The 22,754-nt window shown below is 42.1% G+C and overlaps 1 protein-coding gene across 1 annotated transcript in view; it reads left to right on the top strand.

Moving 5' to 3' along the window:
• Positions 1 to 5,899: 5,899 nt before the first annotated feature.
• The window catches only part of klhdc8b (kelch domain containing 8B), a 172,361-nt gene continuing 155,506 nt past the window's right edge, over positions 5,900 to 22,754 (top strand). Inside the window, exons 1-2 of the mRNA XM_088331958.1 lie at positions 5,900 to 5,938; positions 6,040 to 6,361. The gene's annotated coding sequence lies outside the window, so the exon portion shown is untranslated. The remainder of the gene's footprint in view (positions 5,939 to 6,039; positions 6,362 to 22,754) is intronic.

Here is a 22,754-nt window from a genome sequence, read left to right on the forward strand (position 1 = left end):
GAAATTATTAATCAGAATTTACTATTAAAAAAAAAATGATATGGCATCAGGGGAGTGGCCTTAGGATGGCAACAATATGTGAAAAAAAGAGAGCATTGACATCTGGATACGAGGACATCTGTTGTGGAGTACCACAGGGTTCCGTCCTGGGTCCAAAGCTTTTCAATATTTATAATAGCGAAATATTTAATGTTTCCAAACTATTTATATTAGTCATATACACACATGACACTAACATTTTCTATTTGAACGATATTAATCTAATAACAAAGATTACTAGCGAATTAATAACCTAAAAACATTGATAGAGTTAAATAAATTATCTTTAAATTTAAATAAAACTTAAGCAATATTCTTGTTTATTCACAAGGCAAATCTAGAACTAGCTGTGGAAATTGATGGTGTTGCCATAGACACTGTATTAGAAATTAAATGTTTAGGAATTACAATAGAAAGTTAATTATATGAGAAAAAACACATCAGACACACACAAACTAAGGTATCTAAAAGCATTTCAATTAGTGATAAAGCCAAATTATTTGTAAACTATAATGCAGCGTATTTATTATATTTTTCTCTTGTTTTTCCATATTCACCATGCTGTGCAGAAGTTTGGGGCAATAATAACAAAATTTCACTCCATCCCCTTTTTATACTTCAAAAACATGCAATGAATATCATACACAAGGCAGGATACTGTGAACACAACAATATTCTAGATCTGCAGTCCATCTCATCTCATCAGCCGTACCGCTTATCCTCATCAGGGTCGCGGGGGGGCTGGAGCCCATCCCAGCCATCTCCGGGCAGTGGGCAGGGGACACCCTGAACTGGTTGCCAGCCAATCGCAGGGCACACAGGGACAGACAACTCATTCGCTCATTCACACCTAGGGACAATTTGGACCGGCCAATTCACCTGAAATGCATGTTTTTGGAACGTGGGAGGAAACCGGAGTGCCCGGAGGAAACCCACGCAAGCACGGGGAGAACATACAAACTCCGCACAGGAAGTCTGGAGCTGGATTTGAACCCACGACAGGTTCCCATGACATGAACTGTGCCGCACAAGCGCTAACCACTGCGCCGCCGTGCTGCCCCGATCTGCAGTCCAAATTATTAAAATTGTTTATTTTAGTGGAGTTTTCCACTTTACAACTGCTATTCAGATTGAAGAAAGATGTACTGCCAGAGAACATCCAAAGATGATTCACTAAAAAAAAGGAAGCTAGATTATACCTTGAAGGGGTGTAGAAACTTTAAGCCAGGATACAACATTACTGCGTTGTTGTTTTTTTAAATAAGCAATTTACTAGCCAAAATGGGCGTGAATAATAAAAACTACACTTATAATATTTATTCTTAATTCAGGCAACAGTACAGTCTGTAGTCGGATTATCATACCTGTCAACCTGTACGGTTTTGCCGTATAAAGTATGTTTATTATGCATTTTAAGACGTGTACAACGTACGAGAAAATCTGTACAGAAAAACGCAAATTTGTCAATTATGGGTGCCATCCGGTATACACAGACTATCACGAAACGGCAAATCAATCAAGTCAATCGAGTTCGCCGCGGAAGCCTCTATCTTGGTATCGTTTTTTTTTCATTGCAAACGAAGCAAGCGGTTTGATGTAGTGAAAGGAAGTCCGTGTCTTTTTAGAGAACCGGCTTTTTCGGCTCAACTCATTAAAGCGCGCCGGCTCTCAAACAGCTCACTCGCTTTGATGCATTATATTACGAATTATTATGTTATATACAGAAGTTAAGAAAAAATAAGTATAAAAGGAGAAAATGAAAAAAGACAGGTTTGTGGTTATCCTTTTAATCTGTATATAACTTTAAGATCCTACCGGGGAGAAGCACCAGGAAAAGTTTGTGTGTCTGTATGTGGAGTGAAACTTCTGAACAAATTACAGGACAAGCTCAAACAATCTCCAAATATACACCTGTTTGAATCTAGATACAAAATCACTATATTGTTAAAGTACAGGAAGAAAATGGGATCTGAATTATATAGTAAATTGATGGTTTAAGCAGATAATAATAATAATAATTAAGAATTATTATTATTTTTTTTTATTATAATATCATAATGGCGTTAAATTGTCAAGAACTGAACAGGAGAAGAACCCAAATACGTGATGTTTCTCACACAAGCTTTTATTTTACGGGACATGGGACAGTCATGCACGTTAACCCAAACGCCAGTGATTCGGCGATCGTTGGGCGGAAGACGTAAGGCAGCAGTCTGGCGTGGAATGACAAGAAGCCAGAGGCCGACAAGATCGATACCAATTGCACGAGCAGATATCGGACAGATGGGGTCGATACCGGACAGGACGGGACAGACAGGATAGATATCAGGCACTGGAGACTGGAGTCCGATAACAAGCAGGACGAGAATGAAGTAAACTATACTAGACACTGGAGATCGATATTTAACAGGACAAAATAGCCGGGAACAATACCGGACAGGAAACACAAGCAGGAAACCGGACAGAGTCTAAACCCACGTCTAACGGGTGCAGAGGTTCGTTTGACGGACTGACAAAAGGTAGGTGAGAGCACTGAGCTTAAATAGAAGGGAAGCCAATCTGTCAACGAGCCGCAGCTAACGCCACACGGGCGGGGTCAATTGGGCGCCATGGCAACCGTGACATAAATGTTATCACTATTGTTATGGTCATTATTGGTGTCTGAATTATATATTGGTATTAGTAAAACTAAATTAACTTGGTATTATTATTATTATAACTTTTATGTGACTTATTGTAGATATTATTATTAGTATTATTGGTTTTCAAATTATGTAAGTGAGCAAAAGTCTTGTACAGTCAAGCTAATAATTAAGCTTATTATTATTACAATGACTATCATGACTTATGTTTATTGTTGTTGTTATCATCATGATCAACTATATGTCTATTCTTGTTGCTATTGTTGATCATTGTTACTATATAACTGTCACCATCCTGCTATGCAAATCCATCACAATATGTGTGGGTGAATAAATATGAGGTGAATAGATATGTTGGTAAGGATCGTTAAAAACAAACAAAAACTAAATAAATGGTGATGCAATCACATGCATATACATCTTGAAAAGAACACAAAACAGACAGTTTTGCACATCTCATAGTTAGGGAAGACAAGTGGGAGCTTGATGCTGGGGCATTTGGCTCAAGCTCCCACGCCTTGTCTTTTTAATGCATCAGGACACTTAACAATGGGTGGTCCTGATACCCGGGGGCGGACCCCCTATAGCAGCAGTCTCAAAGATACTTTGTCTGATGAACAAAACACACACCACGAAATTGTTTCCTCCATGAGCACACATGAGAATTATTGTTATTATAATAGATACTCCTATTATATAATGATGAAGTATCTGTGCATCCATAGAACTAATCTAATCACAGTGTTGTTTAAAATAATAGCAGTGTAATGTGACCAACTAGAATATCTTCGGTTTTAGTATATTTTTTGTTACATGTGTGAAGTCTATATATATATTTTGTGTATTTCTCTGAACATTCCCCTAATATTCACTGTCTATATATCTTTTGCTGTTTTAGTCTCTCCCAATGATGTGTCAGTCTAATGTCTACCCAATGATGTGTCAGTCTAATGTCTACCCAACGATGTGTCAGTCTAAAGTCCACCATACTTGTACTAAATAAAGCCGGCTGCGGAGGAGGAGGACGATTGTGGAGCCGAGAACACATCCGCTGTGTTTCTCCCCGATTCTCCCCCGCTGCAGCGGAACGAAAATGTACATTGTCTCTGCCTGAATTTCCTTTTATATCTGATGACCGGCCACACGGGGTTTACCCACAATTTGGACCCCACACATGCCAAACAAGTTACCAGTAGGTGTAGTAGATTCTCAGAAAACAAGTCCCAGCATTCATGATCACATTTTCATGGCCTGGATTTTCTTTTCTAGCTTTGTTATGAGAATGCATGAGGAGGAAGATGAAACTAACCAGTGCTTGCATGAATCTAAACTTTAATTTCACTGCTGTGTTCTTGTCCCTCCAGAGTGGTTTAAGTCTTGCAAGTATGGTTGTTTGAACGATCCTGGCTGCAATTTCAGGTTCTGACCCCTCTTAAAACTTCTTTAAGATGTTTGAATTTGGTGACAGGTTGATGGGGATGTTTGTTGTGATACCTTGGGCGATGTTGATCAGTACTAGTAATTTTTTCCTGCTGATTTCTCAGAGTTCCTGTTCTCCTGCCCGTAAATTTATGTATAATGTAATCTTTTTTCTACTTGCGGATCATTTTGCTTTCTTTAAGTGCCGTTTTCTAAATGAAGTGAAAAGACAAAAACAGTTTATCCCACTAGCAGACATTTTTGCTCATTTCAACAATCATTTTCATTAATTGAAAACAAAGTAAGGATACAACATTACTGCGTTGTTTTTTTTTTTAAATAAGCAATTTACTAGCCAAAATGGGCGTGAATAATAAAAACTACACTTGTAATATTTATTCTTAATTCAGGCAACAGTACAGTCTGTAGTCGGATTATCATACCTGTCAACCTGTACGGTTTTGCCGTACAAAGTACGTTTATTATGCATTTTAAGACGTGTACAACGTACGAGAAAATGTGTACAGAAAAACGCAAATTTGTCAATTATGGGTGCCATCCGGTATACACCGACTATCACGAAACGGCAAATCAATCAAGTCAATCGAGTTCGCCGCGGAAGCCTCTATCTTGGTATCGTTTTTTTTTCATTGCAAACGAAGCAAGCGGTGTGATGTAGTGAAAGGAAGTCCGTCTCTTTTTAGAGAACCGGCTTTTTCGGCTCAACTCATTAAAGCGGGCCGGCTCTCAAACAGCTCACTCGCTTTGATGCATTATATTACGAATTATTATGTTATATAAAGAAGTTAAGAAAAAATAAGTATGAAAGGAGAAAATGAAAAAAGACAGGTTTGTGGTTATCCTTTTAATCTGTATATTACCAACAATCATTTAATGCAGAAAATGAATTCATAATTTGAATAAGAAAATGGGCAGCACGGCGGCGCAGTGGTTAGCGCTTGTGCGGCACAGTTCATGTCATGGGAACCTGTCGTGGGTTCAAATCCAGCTCCAGACTTTCTGTGCGGAGTTTGTATGTTCTCCCCGTGCTTGCGTGGGTTTCCTCCGGGCACTCCGGTTTCCTCCCACATTCCAAAAACATGCATTTTCAGGTGAATTGGCCGGTCCAAATTGTCCCTAGGTGTGAATGAGCGAATGAGTTGTCTGTCCCCGTGTGCCCTGCGATTGGCTGGCAACCAGTTCAGGGTGTCCCCTGCCCACTGCCCGAAGATGGCTGGGATGGGCTCCAGCCCCCCCCGCGACCCTAATGAGGATAAGCGGTACGGCTAATGAGATGAGATGAGATGAGAATAAGAAAATGTATTATTCTACTTAATTATATTTGCATATATTTTTTCCTTCTACAGTGAACGTCCAAGCTACTTAATTTTTGAACTTTTTTTATAATAAACCTCATTAATGTCGAGCAACTCAGGATCTCACAACAAAATGTTAATTAACAATATACATGATATAACAAAACACATGTACAATATAACATGTTAAACTACATAAATAAACACGTTTGGAAAAAAATATGGTGTTAGATTGGTTTGTATTTTGTAAGGGAAAATACGACAGTTTGTAAGGGCAAGGAGCCGTGGAGGTTGACAGGTATGGATTATTATGTTATAAAATGAAACAGAAATACAGGGGGATACATTTTTAAAAATATATTTTCAAAGGACAGTATGCCTTGATATTGTTTCAATGAAAAAAAAAATACTTGGCACAAAGTAAAAGGTCTTTAGTGGCAAAAGTGACTGCAACGCTTCTTGTGTACGCATGGAGGCAGCAGAGACTCTCCTGGCTCTGTAAATCAGCTTCCTTCCTTTCAGGTGAGCTACCTGATTTTACTCTATATATAAAATCATACACCATTTAACCATTTAATGTTTTAGGTGGGTGGTAAATGACAAATGTCTACTCCGGTGTTCAGGCGGCTGTTCGTTGTCCATTAAGGACGACAAAAGGGTCAGCATGCGCGCATTTGCTGGTTGCGTCATTTGTGCGCACTGGCGCGCCACGGAGAAAGAAGATAACGGAGAAAGAAGATAACCGAGAAAGGAGAGAAAGAGCGAACGAAGAGCTGGAGAGGAGCGGGCCACTGGACAGTTGGGTGCCGTGAAGGTGGCTGGAAACTGTTGGATGATGACTCTTTGGGGGCAGAAGCGCTCTTGAAACACATCCTGGCTCTTTTGGTACCCGTGGACGTAGCAGCATCGTTGCACCTTCCAGACTAACCTCCACCGACAGAAAAGGTACATATACGCTTTTACTCCACATATTTCCCCGCCTAGAGTTGTGTTATGTATATAGAATAAAAAACATTCTTGTTTTCGCCGACATTATTCGAAGCACATGGGTTTGCAACATGTGCGCTTGCTTGGGAGCTGCGCGTCTCGTTATCAACTCGGAGTTTTGAAACGGCTTAACGTAATATTTGGTCCTCTCTTTGAAAAAGGAAATGGTTTTTAACCTAATTAATCATCTCACCACCATGTTAGTCATACCTGTATCGGAGAGCACTGGTGGCCCGGTGGGGCTCAACGCGTTCCTAATATTTTGTCTTATGTCCTTTTTCTTCAACGTGTGATTTTTGGTCTCATTTCTAAACTTCTGTTCTCTCTCAAAGTATGTACAGTTATATCTCATACCCGTGTTGAGCATGATACTGAAAATAGGTAATTCGTCATAGTTACTAGTTACCTTATTTAAAAAAAGTAATTGCTGTGTTTCTCCGGGCTGTATTCCAAAAATAGTTTTAATAAATGAAAAGATCAGTATCAGCACACTGGTACCGTCAATTTTGTGCTTTCGTTTGCCCCATTGATTTCCCAGTAGTTTGATGTTTCTACGATAACCACCCCCCCCCCCCCCCGGTTCTAATGCGCTGCCAAACATTTTCTACGAGTGACACACAATCAAAAGTGTGTATATAGGCTGACTGCTTGATTTCAGTACTTTAAAATAAAGTATTAAATAAGGCTTGGATGTGAGTTTATATACTAAGGAGATTATCATTCCTTGTTTGAGATGGCGCCACTGTGACTGTATTCAGTAGTATTTTGTAGGTATAAACTAACATCCATGCGGCACGCCGGATGACTGGTTCGCACATCCGCGGCACATTTCTGAGGTCATGGGATCAAATCCAGCTACCAGCCTTCCTGTGCGGAGTTTGCATGTTCTCCCCGTGCTTGCGTTGGTTTTCCTCCGGGCACTCCGGTTTCCTCCCACATTCCAAAAACATGCATATCGGGTAAATTGGCTGGTCCAAATTGTCACTAGGTGTGAATGTACAAGTGAGTTGTCTGTTTCACTGCAACTGGCTGGCAACCAGTTGAAGGTGTCCCCTGCCCACCGCCCGAAAACAGCTGGGATGTGCTCCAGCAGCCCCACGACCCTACTGAGGATAAACGGTGCGGATAATGGATGGATAGATATTAAAATCCCAGCCTTGCATAATTGATATAAGTTTCTTACTTGAAGTAAGCAGTATTGTGTTGCTTACAGAATAAAGGTTGCGTGTGGCTAAGCAAAGGAGAAAACCCCAAAATACAATAGCCTTTGTTGTCCATTGTCTGTTTTTACAAAGTAGAGGAGTCATGCAACACCATCAGACCCTATGAAGAACTGTTGTTGTCACTAGATCATCAGGACTCACCAGGATAATTCTTTGGGACACAGTCCAGAGGGCAGGTGGAGAGAAAGACCTAAAAAGAACTGGTAAACTTGTAGAACTAGTAAAAAAAGTAACTGCTTCACCCCCAGATTAATGAAACTCAAAAATAGTTCCTTATCCTGAAAGTAACTAGTAACAAATTTAAACTCACATTGAGCCCAAACCACTAAAACGGATTTAAAATAGCAACGTGTTAAAATAAATAGAAGAAAATATGTTCACCAACCCTTTGAGGTGATGAAGCCTCATCTTTTTTGGCCAGTCTTGAGACACTCCATATCCATTATGTTTTCTTTTTTTCCAGACATTCTGTATTGCAAATATAATTTTACTAATGGAAAGACCAATATTTACCACTCTTTTACTGTAAATTCTCTGCTCACGTGTCCCGCATTGATTTTGTTGTTCCTGTACAATACATGTCTGCCCCCACACACCGCCTACCATTTGCTACTTGTGGTGACACACAACCAAATATGCGCATAAAACTGGCCCCCTGATTTTGGTACTTTAGTCTATAATTTTTAATACAGCTTAGACGTGAGTATTTAATGGAGGGAGAATATCAGTTAGGAGAAGTTACACATTTTCATACTCTGTGATGAAAAAAGTGTCACGGGGTGGACCGGACCAGAACGGAGGCAGGAGGCAGGAAGGGAGAACTCAATTGCGTTGACGATCAAAACTTTTATTTACCAAAATAAAAGTCGTCCAAAACTCAGGGACAAGACAGAACAAACAGGCTTTAACAAAAAACGTGCAAACACAGGTTTCTTCCGACTCAAACAAAACAGGACAGAGCAAAACAGAACGGGAAATGCAGACAGAAAATGCAATGAGCCAGCACCCGCAAAACCCACAACCCACCCTTAAGTAGCACACACGCAAATTAGCTGATCTACTGCAGCCGTGCCCAGGGGGCGGGGCCAGCCGGTCACCGCGGCGACCATGCTGGACACGACAAAAAGGGTGCTGCCTTAACTGTGTTTTGTAGGTATTTATAAACCTGCCCACCATTTCAGAGCGCTGAAGAACCGTTAAAAAATACAACATTGTAATTTGCAGTCTCCTTTTAAAGAGTGGCAGTGAAACGCTGCGTGTTGTAACGATCGTGAATAATTAATTACAGTACTCATTACCGCGAAAAGTAATTGCAATCCAGGAATGTGTTCTCATGTAATCACCTACAAAATCTTTCTGAACACCTAGGCCATCCATAACCTCGTCCCTCCCTATCTTTCTGATCTGCGTCATGTTGCCATGCCATCCTGTAGCCCCAGATTTACTTCCTCACTCTAACTCACAGTACCCGTTGCCCATCTCATCTCCATATGGAGCCGAGCCTTCAGCCGCTCTGCCCATCAGTTCTGGTACTCATTACAAGCTGACCACAAAAATTCTGCTACCCGGACCATCTTAAAATCCGGACTCAAAACACATCCCCTCCGATTTGCTTACTCATAATAAACTGCCTCACACGCAGATCAAACCACACATAAAATGTTCTCTCACATTATGGATTTGAATCTTACACATTCCTCTTCCTCTTTACGTAACCTCTTACTTTCTTTGTTCAACAAAAAAGTCTTCAGAGATTCAATAGTGAACCTGTCCATGTATGGCAGTGATTGCATTACCAATCTTCTCCGTCTTTGCATCTAGGGCCCTTTTATTTACGGTTTCCTTATAACACAGAGCTGTATTGCAGCTATTGGCCCAAAAGGTCATTGTCGGTATTTACCTAAAGTCCCATCGTTTTTTTCACCATCTAAATTAGGTCATTGACAGATAAAGACCATAAAAGATAATGCTTCTGAAATGCTGTTCATTTAATATTTTATGGCAGTTGTTATTACCGTTATTGTTATTATTATCTCGGTTGTCATTATTGATTGACTGACTAGTAGAACTGTTATTGGACTGAAGACAACTGACTCACGATCAATTAAAACTCGTCTTAGCTAATTCCTCCTCAATTCTGCGATAAGTTGTACATGACCAAATAAATTGCATGTTCCGCTCTGTGTCATTTCAATTTGTACGTGTAAAGACCTTATTTGGGTTGGTTAGCTGAAGCAGAGCTGCAAATCAATGGGGTTTGGTCCACTATATACAGTATATAGGGCATAGTCTCAACTATAGTTTACAGTCAGGGTCTCACACCAACAGACACCGTTTTGGCTGTAATTCACTCAGGAATCCTTAAATATAGAAGCTGATTAAACAATCTATTTGAAATGTTAAGTCCCTTTTTAATGAAAACGTATGAAGGCTTGGAACTAGCACCGAGAGGAGGAAACAGGGTTAAAGTAGTGAAGAGAGAGAGTTTGGTAATCAGGACAAGTGACAAGTGAATGAAAAACTAAGGCGAGGACATGCGAGAGGGAGAAGAAGAGGAAACCAAACCTTAGTGCAAGACTGTGACAGATAAGTTATGAAAAAAGGCAGCTAGACCACAAAATGATTTCCTGGCTTGTGTTGCTGCATGAGAACGAAACTTCAAAATTACTGAAAATGTTGAAAATCAAATAATTGCAAGTCTTGGGATTTTCTTTTTGTGAGATATGAAAGCCGTTCCCAGCGCAGGGGTTAGCACTTGTGTGGCACAGTTCTGAGGTCATGAGATCAAACCTTCCTGTGTGGAGTTTGCATGTTCTCCCCGTCCTTGCGCGGGTTTCCTCCGGGCACTCCGGTTTCCTCCCACATCCCCAAAAAATGCATGTCAGGTTGATTGCCCGGTCCAAATTGTCCCTAGGTGTAAATGAGCGAGTGAGTTGTTTGTCTCTGTGTGCCCTGCGACTGGCTGGCAACCGGTTCTGGGTGTCCCCTGCCCACTGCCCGAAGATAGCTGGAATGGGCTCCAGCACTCCCGCGACCCTACTGAGGATAAGCGGTGCATATAATGGGTCGATGGACGGATGAAAGCCGTCCCACCTGCAGCTCTATTCTCACATTTGTGTCACCAGTTTAAAATCTGCCTCATACCTGGAAAAGACGGCACAGCTCTCGTTTGCTTTTCTTCAGGTGCTAATCGGAATAATGAAGATGACAGTTGACGTGTAACGTCTGGGCCTGTCTGGCCGGTTTCTAGGCGATGTCTTGCGGTGCGTTGGCGGTTCTGGTTGCGCCAGTAAAATGCCATATTCACTCAGGCATAGATTGCTCCCCAGAAGGACATGAGCTTGTACTTATGATGGATGACATTATCAAATCACGCCTGGTTTATAGGTCAGGGGTGTCACACTTGTTTTTGTTGAGAGGAATGTTACACTTATTGTTGCTCTTGCATAAGACATGTGGTTATATAATGTACAGTATATGGTAGTGCTGTCAAAGTTCAAGTTAATGGATCCCTTAACTGCCATGGTTGTTATGGCACCACTTCTTGTGGTGTGTCTACGTCAAGTGGTGTGCATCCCTCTCCAGGGAGTTTTTTTGGGTCGGGGTCTTCTCCCCCACATGAAACTGGTACTGGTTTCTATGACCAGAAGCAAGAGATTCCTTCTGACCTGAATCAGACACAGCACCTTCATCATCTGGTTGCCGTTGTTTTTTTAGTGTTAAGCGTCGCTCTACTCTTCAGAGATGAGCCGAACCATGGTATTTACAGGCAGCGGGGTTCGGCAATACCGGTACTAGATCCCAATGGGGTGGGGGTTGGGTGGTTCCCTTAACCACTAGGATCGTAGAGGCACCATTTTCTGTGGTGTGCCTTGGGCAAGTACAGCCTGGTGGTGCCCATTCCTCTCCATGACAACAAATGTTTCCTCCTGGTCTCGAACTTTAAACCTCTCTTGTGTTAGGCGAATGTGCTAACCACTGCACTACATACTATGTCCTAATACTAGATTCCTTAATCACTGGGGGGAAATTATTTTGCTCCAAAATTTTGAGTATCATTGCATCGTTGCATCATTTGTGGCTTTCATTTTTTTTTCGAGAGAATCATTGTGGTGATGACGATATTTCCTTTGCTTTTGGGACACAACCAAGGCTCAAAGGCTCTTTGTCTGGTAAAAAGACTTTGTGTTTTGTATACTTTTGTATCTATATTCAGATTTTATATATATATATATATATATATATATATATATATATATATATATATATATATATATATATATATATATATATATATATATATATATACAGTATATATATTAATATATATATATATATTAATATATATATATATATATATATATATATATATTAATATATATATATATATATATATATATATATATATATATATATATATATATATATATATATATATATATATATACGCCATAAAATTCGGACTATAGAGCACACCTGATTATAAGCTGCACCCTGTACATTTTTAAAGGAAAAAACATTTTATACATACATAAGCCGCACCTGTCATGTCCTGCACGGTTGTCATGGCGCACAGCTGGCCCTGCACCTTGACACCGGCTGAGACGCATCGGACTGATTGCTTTTGGAGTACTTAAATGCTCCTTTTGGGACTGCCCGTTGCCAGACCATTGCTTTACCTTATTGAAGACCTGTTCATGCCTGTTTGATCTGAGTAATGCCTAGTTTGTAATTTTGCCTGCCTTTGAACCTGTTTTGTTTTGTTTTTGGTCCGTTTGTGTGTTGGACAACTTTTATTCCGCAATTAAAGTGATAGATCAGCTACGCAAATGAGTTCCGACTTCCTGCTCCCCGGCCCGTTTCGTGACAGAATGGTCTGGCCATACGATGTGAACTCAGCGAACGATCCCAACACAATTTGGGGAGAGCTGGAGGACGCCGTTTGGCAATCGCCCAGTGAGGTCGCCGCCCTTCAGCTGCAGGTCGAGCAAGCTCAACGCATGCAATGCCAGATGGAGCAATTAGCTCAGTGGACTGAGTCCCTGTCTCGTCTGCTGAATGAGCTCTTATTGGCAACGGCCCTGCCTTCCGCGGCTCCTTCTCTGGCCGCAACGTCACCTTCCCTTCCCACTCGAACCACGGCCCCGCCCGTTGTGGCCATTGCTGTGCCTCGAGTGGGGTTCCCGGGAGGATTTGGCGCCGAGCTGTCCGTGGTTCCTGTCGGCCTCAACGCCGCACTTGTCGGCCTCAACGCCGCGCCTGTTGGCCAACCTTCCATACCCGTGTTGGTCTGACTCCCCTGCTTGCCTGTCTGACTCCCCTGCTTGCCGGTCTGACTCCTCCGCTTGCCTGTCTGACTCCCCTGCTTGCCTGTCTGACTCCCCTGCTTGCCTGTCTGACTCCCCTGCTTGCCTGTCTGACTCCCCTGCTTGCCAGTCCGACTCCCCTGCTTGCCAGTCCGTCTCCGCCGGTTGCCAGTCCGACTCCGTCGGTCGCCAGTCCGACTCCGCCGACCGCCAGTCCGACTCCGCCGACCGCCAGTCCGACTCATCAGCTCGTCGCTCTGATTTGTCCGCCTTCCGCTCCTGCGTTTTCGGAAGAGGGAGTGGGGTTGCCTTCATCGGGAGCGTCGACCCATTCTGGGGGGCGAGGTATTTGTTTCCTTTTGGGACCTCAGGAACTGTCCCTTGAAGGGGGGGTTCTGCCATGTCCTGCACGGTTGTCATGGCGCCCAGCTGGCCCCGCCCCTTGACACCAGCTGAGACGCATTGGACTGATTGCTTTTGGAGTACTTAAACGCTCCTTTTGGGACCGCCCGTTGCCAGACCATTGCTTTACCTTGTTGAAGACCTGTTCATGTCTGTTTGATCTGAGTAATGCCTAGATTGTAATTTTGCCTGCCTTTGAACCTGTTTTGTTTTGTTTCTGGTCCGTTTGTGTGTTGGACAACTTTTATTCCTGAATTAAAGTGACAGATCAGCTACGCAAATGAGTTCCGACTTCCTGCTTCCAGGCCCGTTTCCTGACAGCACCCGACTATAGGCCTCATGTGCCAACATTGAACAATTAGATGTTTACAGAGATTTTAATGCTACTTGAACAAAACAACGCGCTGATCAGCATGAAATCACTCACCACACCTCCACCACCTGCCTCCCCATTCCAGCCTCCTAACGTGTTGTGTGTCCTGAACAGTATTGCGAAAAGAATATAAACCCAGAAAGACACAGTGATAAAAAACAACAACTTTGAACTTACTTTTGGATTGTTAGCATATATTTAATATAGAACATATTCTACTATCAACTTTTTAAGTACACCTTAAACTACACACCCCACCTTCAGTATAACAATTAAGAACAAAACATAGTGATCACGCAATTCTGGTTTAGTCGAGTTTTGGGCGCACCCCACAAACACAGGTGTTTATTATATTAAACAACACATATGCTTGTTTGGGAAATCAGGACTTTCTAGGAGAGGATTTGAACACTTAAGTTCTCACTGTGCAGTTATTGTTTATGTTGTAATTATATTCCCTTTGGCCTGATGCCATTTCAGATCAGTTAACAAGTTTGACATTCTGCCAAAAGGATAGTGCTAGCTGGCAATGACATCCACTAGCCCACATGTGTCAAACTCATGGCCTGCGGGCAAGATGTGGCCTGCTCGAGCATTGTATGTGGACCACGAGACGATGCAGAGAGAAGCTCAAAAGAAAATTGAGCATCAAAGATGCAAAGCACACTTTTTATTCCATTAAATTACTTGCCCCCCGTAAGAATGTTTTTTCTACCATGTGGCCCCCAAGCTAAAGGAGTTAGACGCCCCAGTTAACACATTGCTGTGTTGCATTCAACAGGGTTGTGATTATGTGTGATGCATTTGACTTTTTAAAAATATTTTTACGTATTCACAACTCTTTCCGCAGACTCCTTAATTGGGAAATACATTCAGTTGTGTGGAAGTGAGTGTTTCTCTACTGTACTGGAATGTACCCAGTGATCGCCTAGCAACTAGTCCTAGGCGTATTCTGCCTCTGTCTGCTGGGAGAGGCAGTATAGAAATGAAAGGATGGGTAATAACAATGACCTTCTTAGGAAGGCTTTTGAGGGCAAATCCTACTAATAATATATATAAACACCCAGAAATAACTACATACAGTCTGCCATTACAGATATACTCCTTTGTAGAATGGAGCCAATTTCCTCATCAGAGGATGAAGTGCAGGATTCACTCAATGAAACAGTTCAGACATCTCATGTTGCAAACAGTTTTACTTCGGCATGAGTTCTGTGAGCAGCTTTGCAACAATGCGAGAGTTTGTTGAGACTTTTGTTTAGGGGTGCAGTGATGGATTGGTCGGTCCATTTCCTTTGGTTTGAAGAATCAATGATTGCCTGGCCCTTTAAAAAAATAATACGATCCTTCCCACCATTCTTATCAACGTTCCTTTTCTACCCGGCTGACTCATAGACTGTTTATTTCTATTCAATATAACTTATTTCTGTGCAGATAATTAACAAAAAAAAAATCGGATGGATTTGAAGTTATGTTTGAGCTTATGACAAACTTTTAGCATGGGACTTGTGGCCGACCAATCACACCGCACTACCTATTCACCGTTCATCAAAGTAAGAGAAGACGTCTTGTTTTGTTTTACCGTCACCTCATTTTACACTTATTAAACATTTTTTGTTTATGAAGAAATAAAATACCAATTTTTTTTCAACGGGATGACTAAAGATATTTCTTTTGCCGTCTTTAGCCAGCCCAGGATTAGAATACTATTTGCTTCTCTGTCATTTTCCTTGCAATTTGGCACCGTTTGTCACTTAGCTACCATGGAGAGGGATGGGTGCCACCAGGCTGTACTTGCCCAAGACACACTACAGGAAATGTTGCTCCTACAACCATAGTGGTGGATCCAACCATAAATTACTATTTATATTTATATATATTTTATATTGGGGCAGCACGGCGGTGCAGTGGTTAGCGCTTGTGCGGCACAGTTCATGTCATGGGAACCTGTCGTGGGTTCAAATCCAGCTCCAGACTTCCTGTGCGGAGTTTGTATGTTCCCCCCGTGCTTGCGTGGGTTTCCTCCGGGTACTCCGGTTTCCTCCCACGTTCCAAAAACATGCATTTCAGGTGAATTGGCCGGTCCAAATTGTCCCTAGGTGTGAATGAGCGAATGAGTTGTCTGTCCCTGTGTGCCCTGCGATTGGCTGGCAACCAGTTCAGGGTGTCCCCTGCCCACTGCCCGGAGATGGCTGGGATGGGCTCCAGCCCCCCCCCCCCCCCCCGCGACCCTAATGAGGATAAGCGGTACGGCTAATGAGATGAGATATTTTATATTGTCTTTCACAAGCAAACTCTTATTCATATCAAAAACAAAGTGCATAGTAATTGTTGCAAAAGAATATCCACTTCAAAAATCTGCTGCAAGATAATTGTTTTTGTGTCATTGTCATGGCAACACGAGTTTTCATAATTGAAGTGTTTTTTGTTGTTTTTTTTGTTTGTTTTTTAGCAATTACCCTCAAAACCTCTTTACTTAGTCCAAACTTAAAATTTCTCTAGTACTGTTGATGGTCAGGGTTTAACACTGAAAAACTGTAACGATCTATTAAAAGTCACCAACCTTTTCTGTACCAGGGACTGGTTTAATGTCTGAGAATTTTGTTATGGCCTGTCGTGATTACTCATTACACTCACCTGTGACCGCTCGTTTGGCGCCAGCTGCTGCTGGTTACCTGATTGGCTCCCTGTCCTATCTAAGCTCAGTCCTTTCACCAGCCTGTTGTCAGTCCGTCAGCGAACCTCTGTTTTCACAGGGCAATCATTTTTGACTCTGACTCCTGTCAGTCCCGTTTTGTCACCTGTTTTCCACTCGTCCGTTCCTGATTTCCCCTTTTGTCTCCTGCTATTTTTCGCGTTTTTTGACCCCGACCACGTTTTGATCTCCCGTCCCAACTAACGACTTGGTTCCTGACCCCGACCACGTTCTGATCTTCTGTCCTGGGTAACGACCTGTTTTTCCTTCTGACTATGCTACGAACTCCCGCTCCAGAAGATCCACTTCCGCACTCGGAACACGCTCCGATCCCATGAGCAGCTTGCTTCCCGCGTCCAGCAAGCACCGGATCGCTGGTGCTGCCTGTCATGGTTGCCATCGCGCTCAATTCGCCCCGCCCACTGACACCAGCTGAAACGCATTGACGGATTGCTCCCTGGGAGTACTTCAACACGGTCCTTTGAGCCGTTAGTTGTCAGAGCGTCTGCAAAACCCCTGTTAAACTCTGTGAAATGCCTAGTTCAGTGAATTTGCTTGTGTTTGATCCTGTTTTATTTTTGGCCTGATCTGTTTGACAACTTTTTTGTTCCGATTTCAATCCACTTCCATGACCATTCGTACGTTATGCTATTGGGTTCTCATTCCTGTTTCCTGCCCTGGTTCGTGACACTGCCTTTCCTCTATATTTCAATAAACTTGTGAGTAACGTTACGCATCTGGGTCCTCCTTCTGTTCTGGTCATGACAATGGCCAGGCACATGATTGGAATTAGGCATGCTTGTGCCTCTTCTATGATAATAATGATAATGATAATAGTAATAGTAATAAAACCAACAATAATGAGGACATTGAGTATAGTAAAATCCCTATATTATACCGGAGCCATATCATATACTGGGAGGTGGCTAGAGTCAAGGACACATTCACATTTTTGACTTTTTCTGGGAGATCGATACAGATGAGGGGATTCCCATCTTCCTCGCTCAACCCAACTGATGTGTTGCAACATCTCGTTGGGAGTCCATAGGTGACCAAACCCCCCAATTTCAACCCTTAATGCCAATCATGGAGGAAATGGGTACCAATGTCTTCAGTCTTAGGTATGACCCGGCCGGGGCTCAATCCAGCAACCTCCCAGTCTCGGGGCGGGTGCCCTACCTTTAAGGCCACCGAGCTGGATGTTATTAATAATGACAACACACTCTGATTGATATCGTAACATTATGAATAACGCGCAACGACACACTGTTCCAAGTACAAAAAAATATAAACACGCCAAATAAACTAGGTCCTAGGGATTCCATGCATCTTTGAAATGCAACAACCGATCTTTTTTTTATTGCCAAAGGTTTTTTCATGGCCACGAGTGGTTTGCTTTTGAGAATTATTCATTCTCATCGGCTACAGCTGACACCAAAGCTCAGAATTTTGATTTCATTCATCCCTCGCTGTATTTTCTGCAACTGGGGATCCTCGCTTCAAATGTGTCAGTTGCACCACCTGACAAGCAATCGTGCCCGCCCCTGGGAACCGCACTGACTTTAATTCAAATGCACCGCCTCAAATACACGGTTCCCGCTTTGTGTGACCATAACTGTGTCATAATTACAATAATAAGCAATAAAAACACCAAATTATCCCCGGCCCGGTACTGATACGTGATCCGGCGGTTGATAATCCTTTAGAGTTCGTGCAGAAATGGCATTATATGAAACGAGCATTTTTTCCCCAGCCAGATGGAGCTGTTTGAGAGCCTTGTATCTTTAGCCAAGTATTGAGGCAGTGGTTATTTTCGGTTGTCTTTGGCATCATCATAGTGTTGGAATACTGCCCTTCAGCCCAGTTCCTCACTTTTTCCTCAGGATGGAAAAATGTAAAAAATGTAAATGTAGGCCCCTAATTCAGGCAGCTCTCTTGGTGTGTTAGACCATGACACTCCCACCAACATGCTTGGAGGCATGACACGCTTGTTTTTGCATTCCACACCTGGTCGAAGCTACCTACAATATATGTGTCTCATTAGGACATGCTACATGGTCCCTGAAGTCTATAACCTGTGTTTGCTTGTTCAGCAAACTGTGCTAGTGCATCATCTTAAGAAGTGGGCTTTTGGACTACAGCCATTTGGAGCGATTTAATCCAGTGTGCACTGTATTGTATAAGCATTGGCAGCCTTGAATCAGATCAAAACTTATGCCAAAGATATGACAGGACAGGTTTGACTTTCAGCATTAGCTTTAGTGATAGCAAATGACTTCTTCATGTAATTGAAGCGCATGGATAGTCTATGACACAGTAATTAAAATCTTCTTGTTGAAAGAAAGGAGGATGGATTTGGTGCACAAATAAAAATGATTTTTGGTCGGTAAAATGGATATATATTCCTAAATAATAAACCGATTCTATGAGGTTGTTATCGATGTTTTTTATACGAGTCGCAGCAGACGCTGCAGTGAATGTTTTATATCCCTAAAATAGTTATTGAGGGATGGATTGATTCAGGCATAGACTATTGAAGGCCTGGGTGTGAAATGCATGGCCTGCCACTGACTTTAATTTAGATGACATTTGACATTTGATATTCAAAAAAGCCTCCAATGTAATCACAACAAAACAATTGTGTGGAAAAATGTAGGCATCAATTTCAGCACATGATATGAGAGTCTCATCACCACTTCCATCAAATGCTTCATTTCCGTTATTGGTGCAGTGTGTGGCGAACAGTTATGAGGTCCACAGGGCAAAGACACATTTCACATTGAGCAAATTAGGTTTATATTTCCCTCCTCAAGAAATGAAACCATCATCTAATAGGTATTCGGGTTGTCTTTGACAGTCATTGTCTCTATGGCCTCCTATCAAGACTCATTAAAAAGATAAAATAATGGTCCATTTACAAACAAGCTACTCCAGTTACGTGAAATGAAAACGAGATGTATTTTGAGCAAAAATCTTGCCCGCCATGCAAGTAAAAGTTTCTCAACTGGTAGGTCGGGAGGCAAAAGTGGGTCGACAAAAAGATCTTAAGAAAGGAAAAGATAATAACAAAGTCCCTAAGACTAGATTTGTGTACTTCAGTGCATTACAGCTAAAGTAAGCGGCTTCTGGTTTACCTGGAGTCGAGTCCCACAAATCAAGTGTGTGCTGTGCGGATCCTCCACGAAGAAAACGAAAAAATGGCGTGAGGGAAGCCCGGCCCGGCCAGACTAATTGACATTTTAAGGTCAGGTTCGGGTCAGGTTCAGGCCCGGGCCCAAGATCTTACCTGTAGTGTGTTTTCGTTTGTATGTGACTTATAGGCTCCGAAACGGCTGAACCGATTTTCGTTAAAATGTACACAGTCGTACAATAGGTCTCCGCGAGCGGCTGTAGCTAGGTTTCTTGTCAAGGCACCTCTAATAAATACCGACAAAGTTGCTAAACATCTGCTTTCATGTGATTAGGTGGCGTCGGATATCTAATCTTGGGTAATGCAGCTTCCGACCACTCCAAGCAGTTGAACCCACTATTCCATCGAGCCATTTCTGGGCCATTTTGCTTGTAGAAAAATAACCAAAATCAGAAAAAAATTGAAATTGATTGTGAAAGAGTTTTACTTTATTGGATTTTTTTTGGAGCGTAATCCTTAACAGTTAATTAATGAACTTATTTCCCTGTACTACCTCATAAGCAAATAGTTGAAAAAGTACATATTCTCATGCCCCCTACTGACATGGATGAATGTGCCACGGTTGCCATGGCGCCTAATTGGTCCCGCCCGTGTTGCGCCAGCTGCGGCTCATTGACAGATTGGCTTTCCGTCTATTTAAGCTCAGTGCTCTCATTCTTCCTTTGTCAGTCCAGCAACGAACTTCTGCCCCGCAAGACTTGGGTTTTGACCCGGTCCTGCTTCCTGTTGGTATTCCCTGTCCGGTATTGTTACCGTTTATTTTTGTCCTGTTTAATATCAGTTTCCAGTGTTGTTCCCGTCTATTCTTGTCCTGTTTATTATTCTCTCCAGTTTTTGTTCCCGTCTAGTTTGTCCTGTTTATTTTTGATATCCTGTTTCATTATCATACCTGTCTGTCCCGTCCTATCCATCTGTCCGATATCTACTCAGGCAATTGGTATCGATCTCGTCTGCCTCTGGCTACCTAGAATTTCACGCCAGACTGCTGCCTAACATGCATGACTCCCCATTTCCCATAAAATAAAAGGCTTGTGTGAGAAACGTCACGCGTTTGGGTCCTGATCCTGTTCTGGTTCATGACAGAATGTCAAAGTTACTTGGCTCGACGATGGAAGAAAGCAAAAACACAGAACAATAGCGTGCCTTTTTGATAAAACCTGCGGCACATGAGACGAGGTCTCCCGGCACAATGTTCCCGGCACACCGTTTGATAAACCCTGCACTAAACAACCATTTCTGCAAATCGAAGCGGTAAAAATATAACTGATGCAGGGATGACACGCAAAATTAGGAAAATCTCACCTTTTGCTTCCATGGATGACGCCTGGCTCGCACTTTGGTACCGTGTGTAATTAGGCGAATAAAATAACAGTTTGGAGCGCCCAGCCGACAAAGCAGCTCCGCAGCGGAAGACTCGATTATTTTCAAACGGTTGCTTCCAGGCCTGTACTTGCGTGTGAGAGTTTGGCTGGGTGACACATGCCTGCCACTTGGAATTGTGGGTTTTTTCTCTACTTTGCCAGAGCTGTAGCAATGCCTCACTATAATGTAACTGTGTGCCCTTTGATGGTTTTGAAAAAGTGCGGTTACTACAATACACGTGCGGGAGTTTAGGGCATTGTGGCACTCTGATAAGTGATGGGAGATAACGAGAACTTTCTACAGAAAAATACATTCAATTCTAAATGCAGACAAGTACAGCTTACTGTTAATGATTTAGTCACTAAAAAAGCTTTAAGGCAACCCATCATCTTGCCTTCTGACAGCCATTTCTTTAAATGATTGTGGGTGTGGGAACTGTACATTTATGCTAGTGAGGTCCAAGCTTTGGCCTCGAGCCATTTGGGGCCCGCCCATCAGTTTTCCTCATATACAAAATGTATTTGATCCTAAAGGTTATGTTTTAGACATTGTTTGTAATTTGTAATCAGCAAAGCTGCGGATTACAGGAGATTTAAGGAATTTGAACCTTTGTTATTCTCTGCAGCCATCTACAGGCTATGGTCGCAGCCTCAGTCAGCTCATTCATAATGCGCATGCGTGTATGTGAATTTTTTTGCAGCGCTCGAATAAACTTTTCTTTTTTCAGATTTTGTTGGATTGGGTGTTTGGACTACTAGATGCAGGCCTTTTCTTACTTTCTGCTACTGTTCACTTTCTAAATTTGCCTAAACATTTGGGATGTTTTGTCATCTCTTTCTGTCTCTCGAGGGTCAGTGATCAAAATTTTGATGGACACAATTCCTCCGGGCACTCCGGTTTCCTCCCACGTTCCAAAAACATGCATTTCAGGTGAATTGGCCGGTCCAAATTGTCCCTAGGTGTGAATGAGCGAATGAGTTGTCTGTCCCTGTGTGCCCTGCGATTGGCTGGCAACCAGTTCAGGGTGTCCCATGCCTACTGCCCGTAGATGGCTGAGATGGGCTCCAGCCCTCACCCACGACCCTAATGAGGATAAGCGGTACGGCTAATGAGATGAGATGAGATGAGATGAGACAATTAGTCTATGAGCATGTTAAGCATATGTAAACTTGAATGAGTGCATAAAGTGAATGAATGGATGCTTGTAGGGTGCTGTGGACGAGGGCATTAAATTGCATTTTTTTTTTAAATTTCATTTATATGTTCATACTTGTTAATTGATGTTGTCTCATTCGTGGCACTTTAATTATATGGCACTTTTTTGTTACTTGTTCTAAGTTTTTGGTCATAAAGTCATGGTTTATACTCAGGCACATGGGACAGCTGTGGGGGTCCTGAGAGTGAGAGCGCCAGTGCATGTGTGTGGAATGAGACAGCAGAGAGAGAGAGGTGCAAACAGACATGACGAACGTAAACAAAGCTAAAGCAAAGAATAAAAATAAAACTCAACGCACATCAGATTCTTTGTTCCTTCATTTTGTGTAAATTATAACCTTATCTTCTTTGTTTCTTTATCTTCTTTGTTTTCTTTTATTGTCACTGTCAAATGTGAGACTGGGGGGCTACGCCCAATTTTGTTGTAACAATATGTTCAAGCCGATTTGTAACAATGACAAAGGTATATTCTATTCTATTCTATTCTATTCTATTCTATTCTATTCTATTCTATTCTATTCTATTCTATTCTATTCTATTCTATTCTATCCTATTCTATTTCATCATTGTCCCTTAAAGTGTGCA

This window comes from Urocampus carinirostris, chromosome 3, assembly GCF_059441175.1.
Source record: "Urocampus carinirostris isolate Australia breed hairy pipefish chromosome 3, RoL_Ucar_1.0, whole genome shotgun sequence".
Lineage (NCBI taxonomy): Eukaryota > Metazoa > Chordata > Actinopteri > Syngnathiformes > Syngnathidae > Urocampus > Urocampus carinirostris.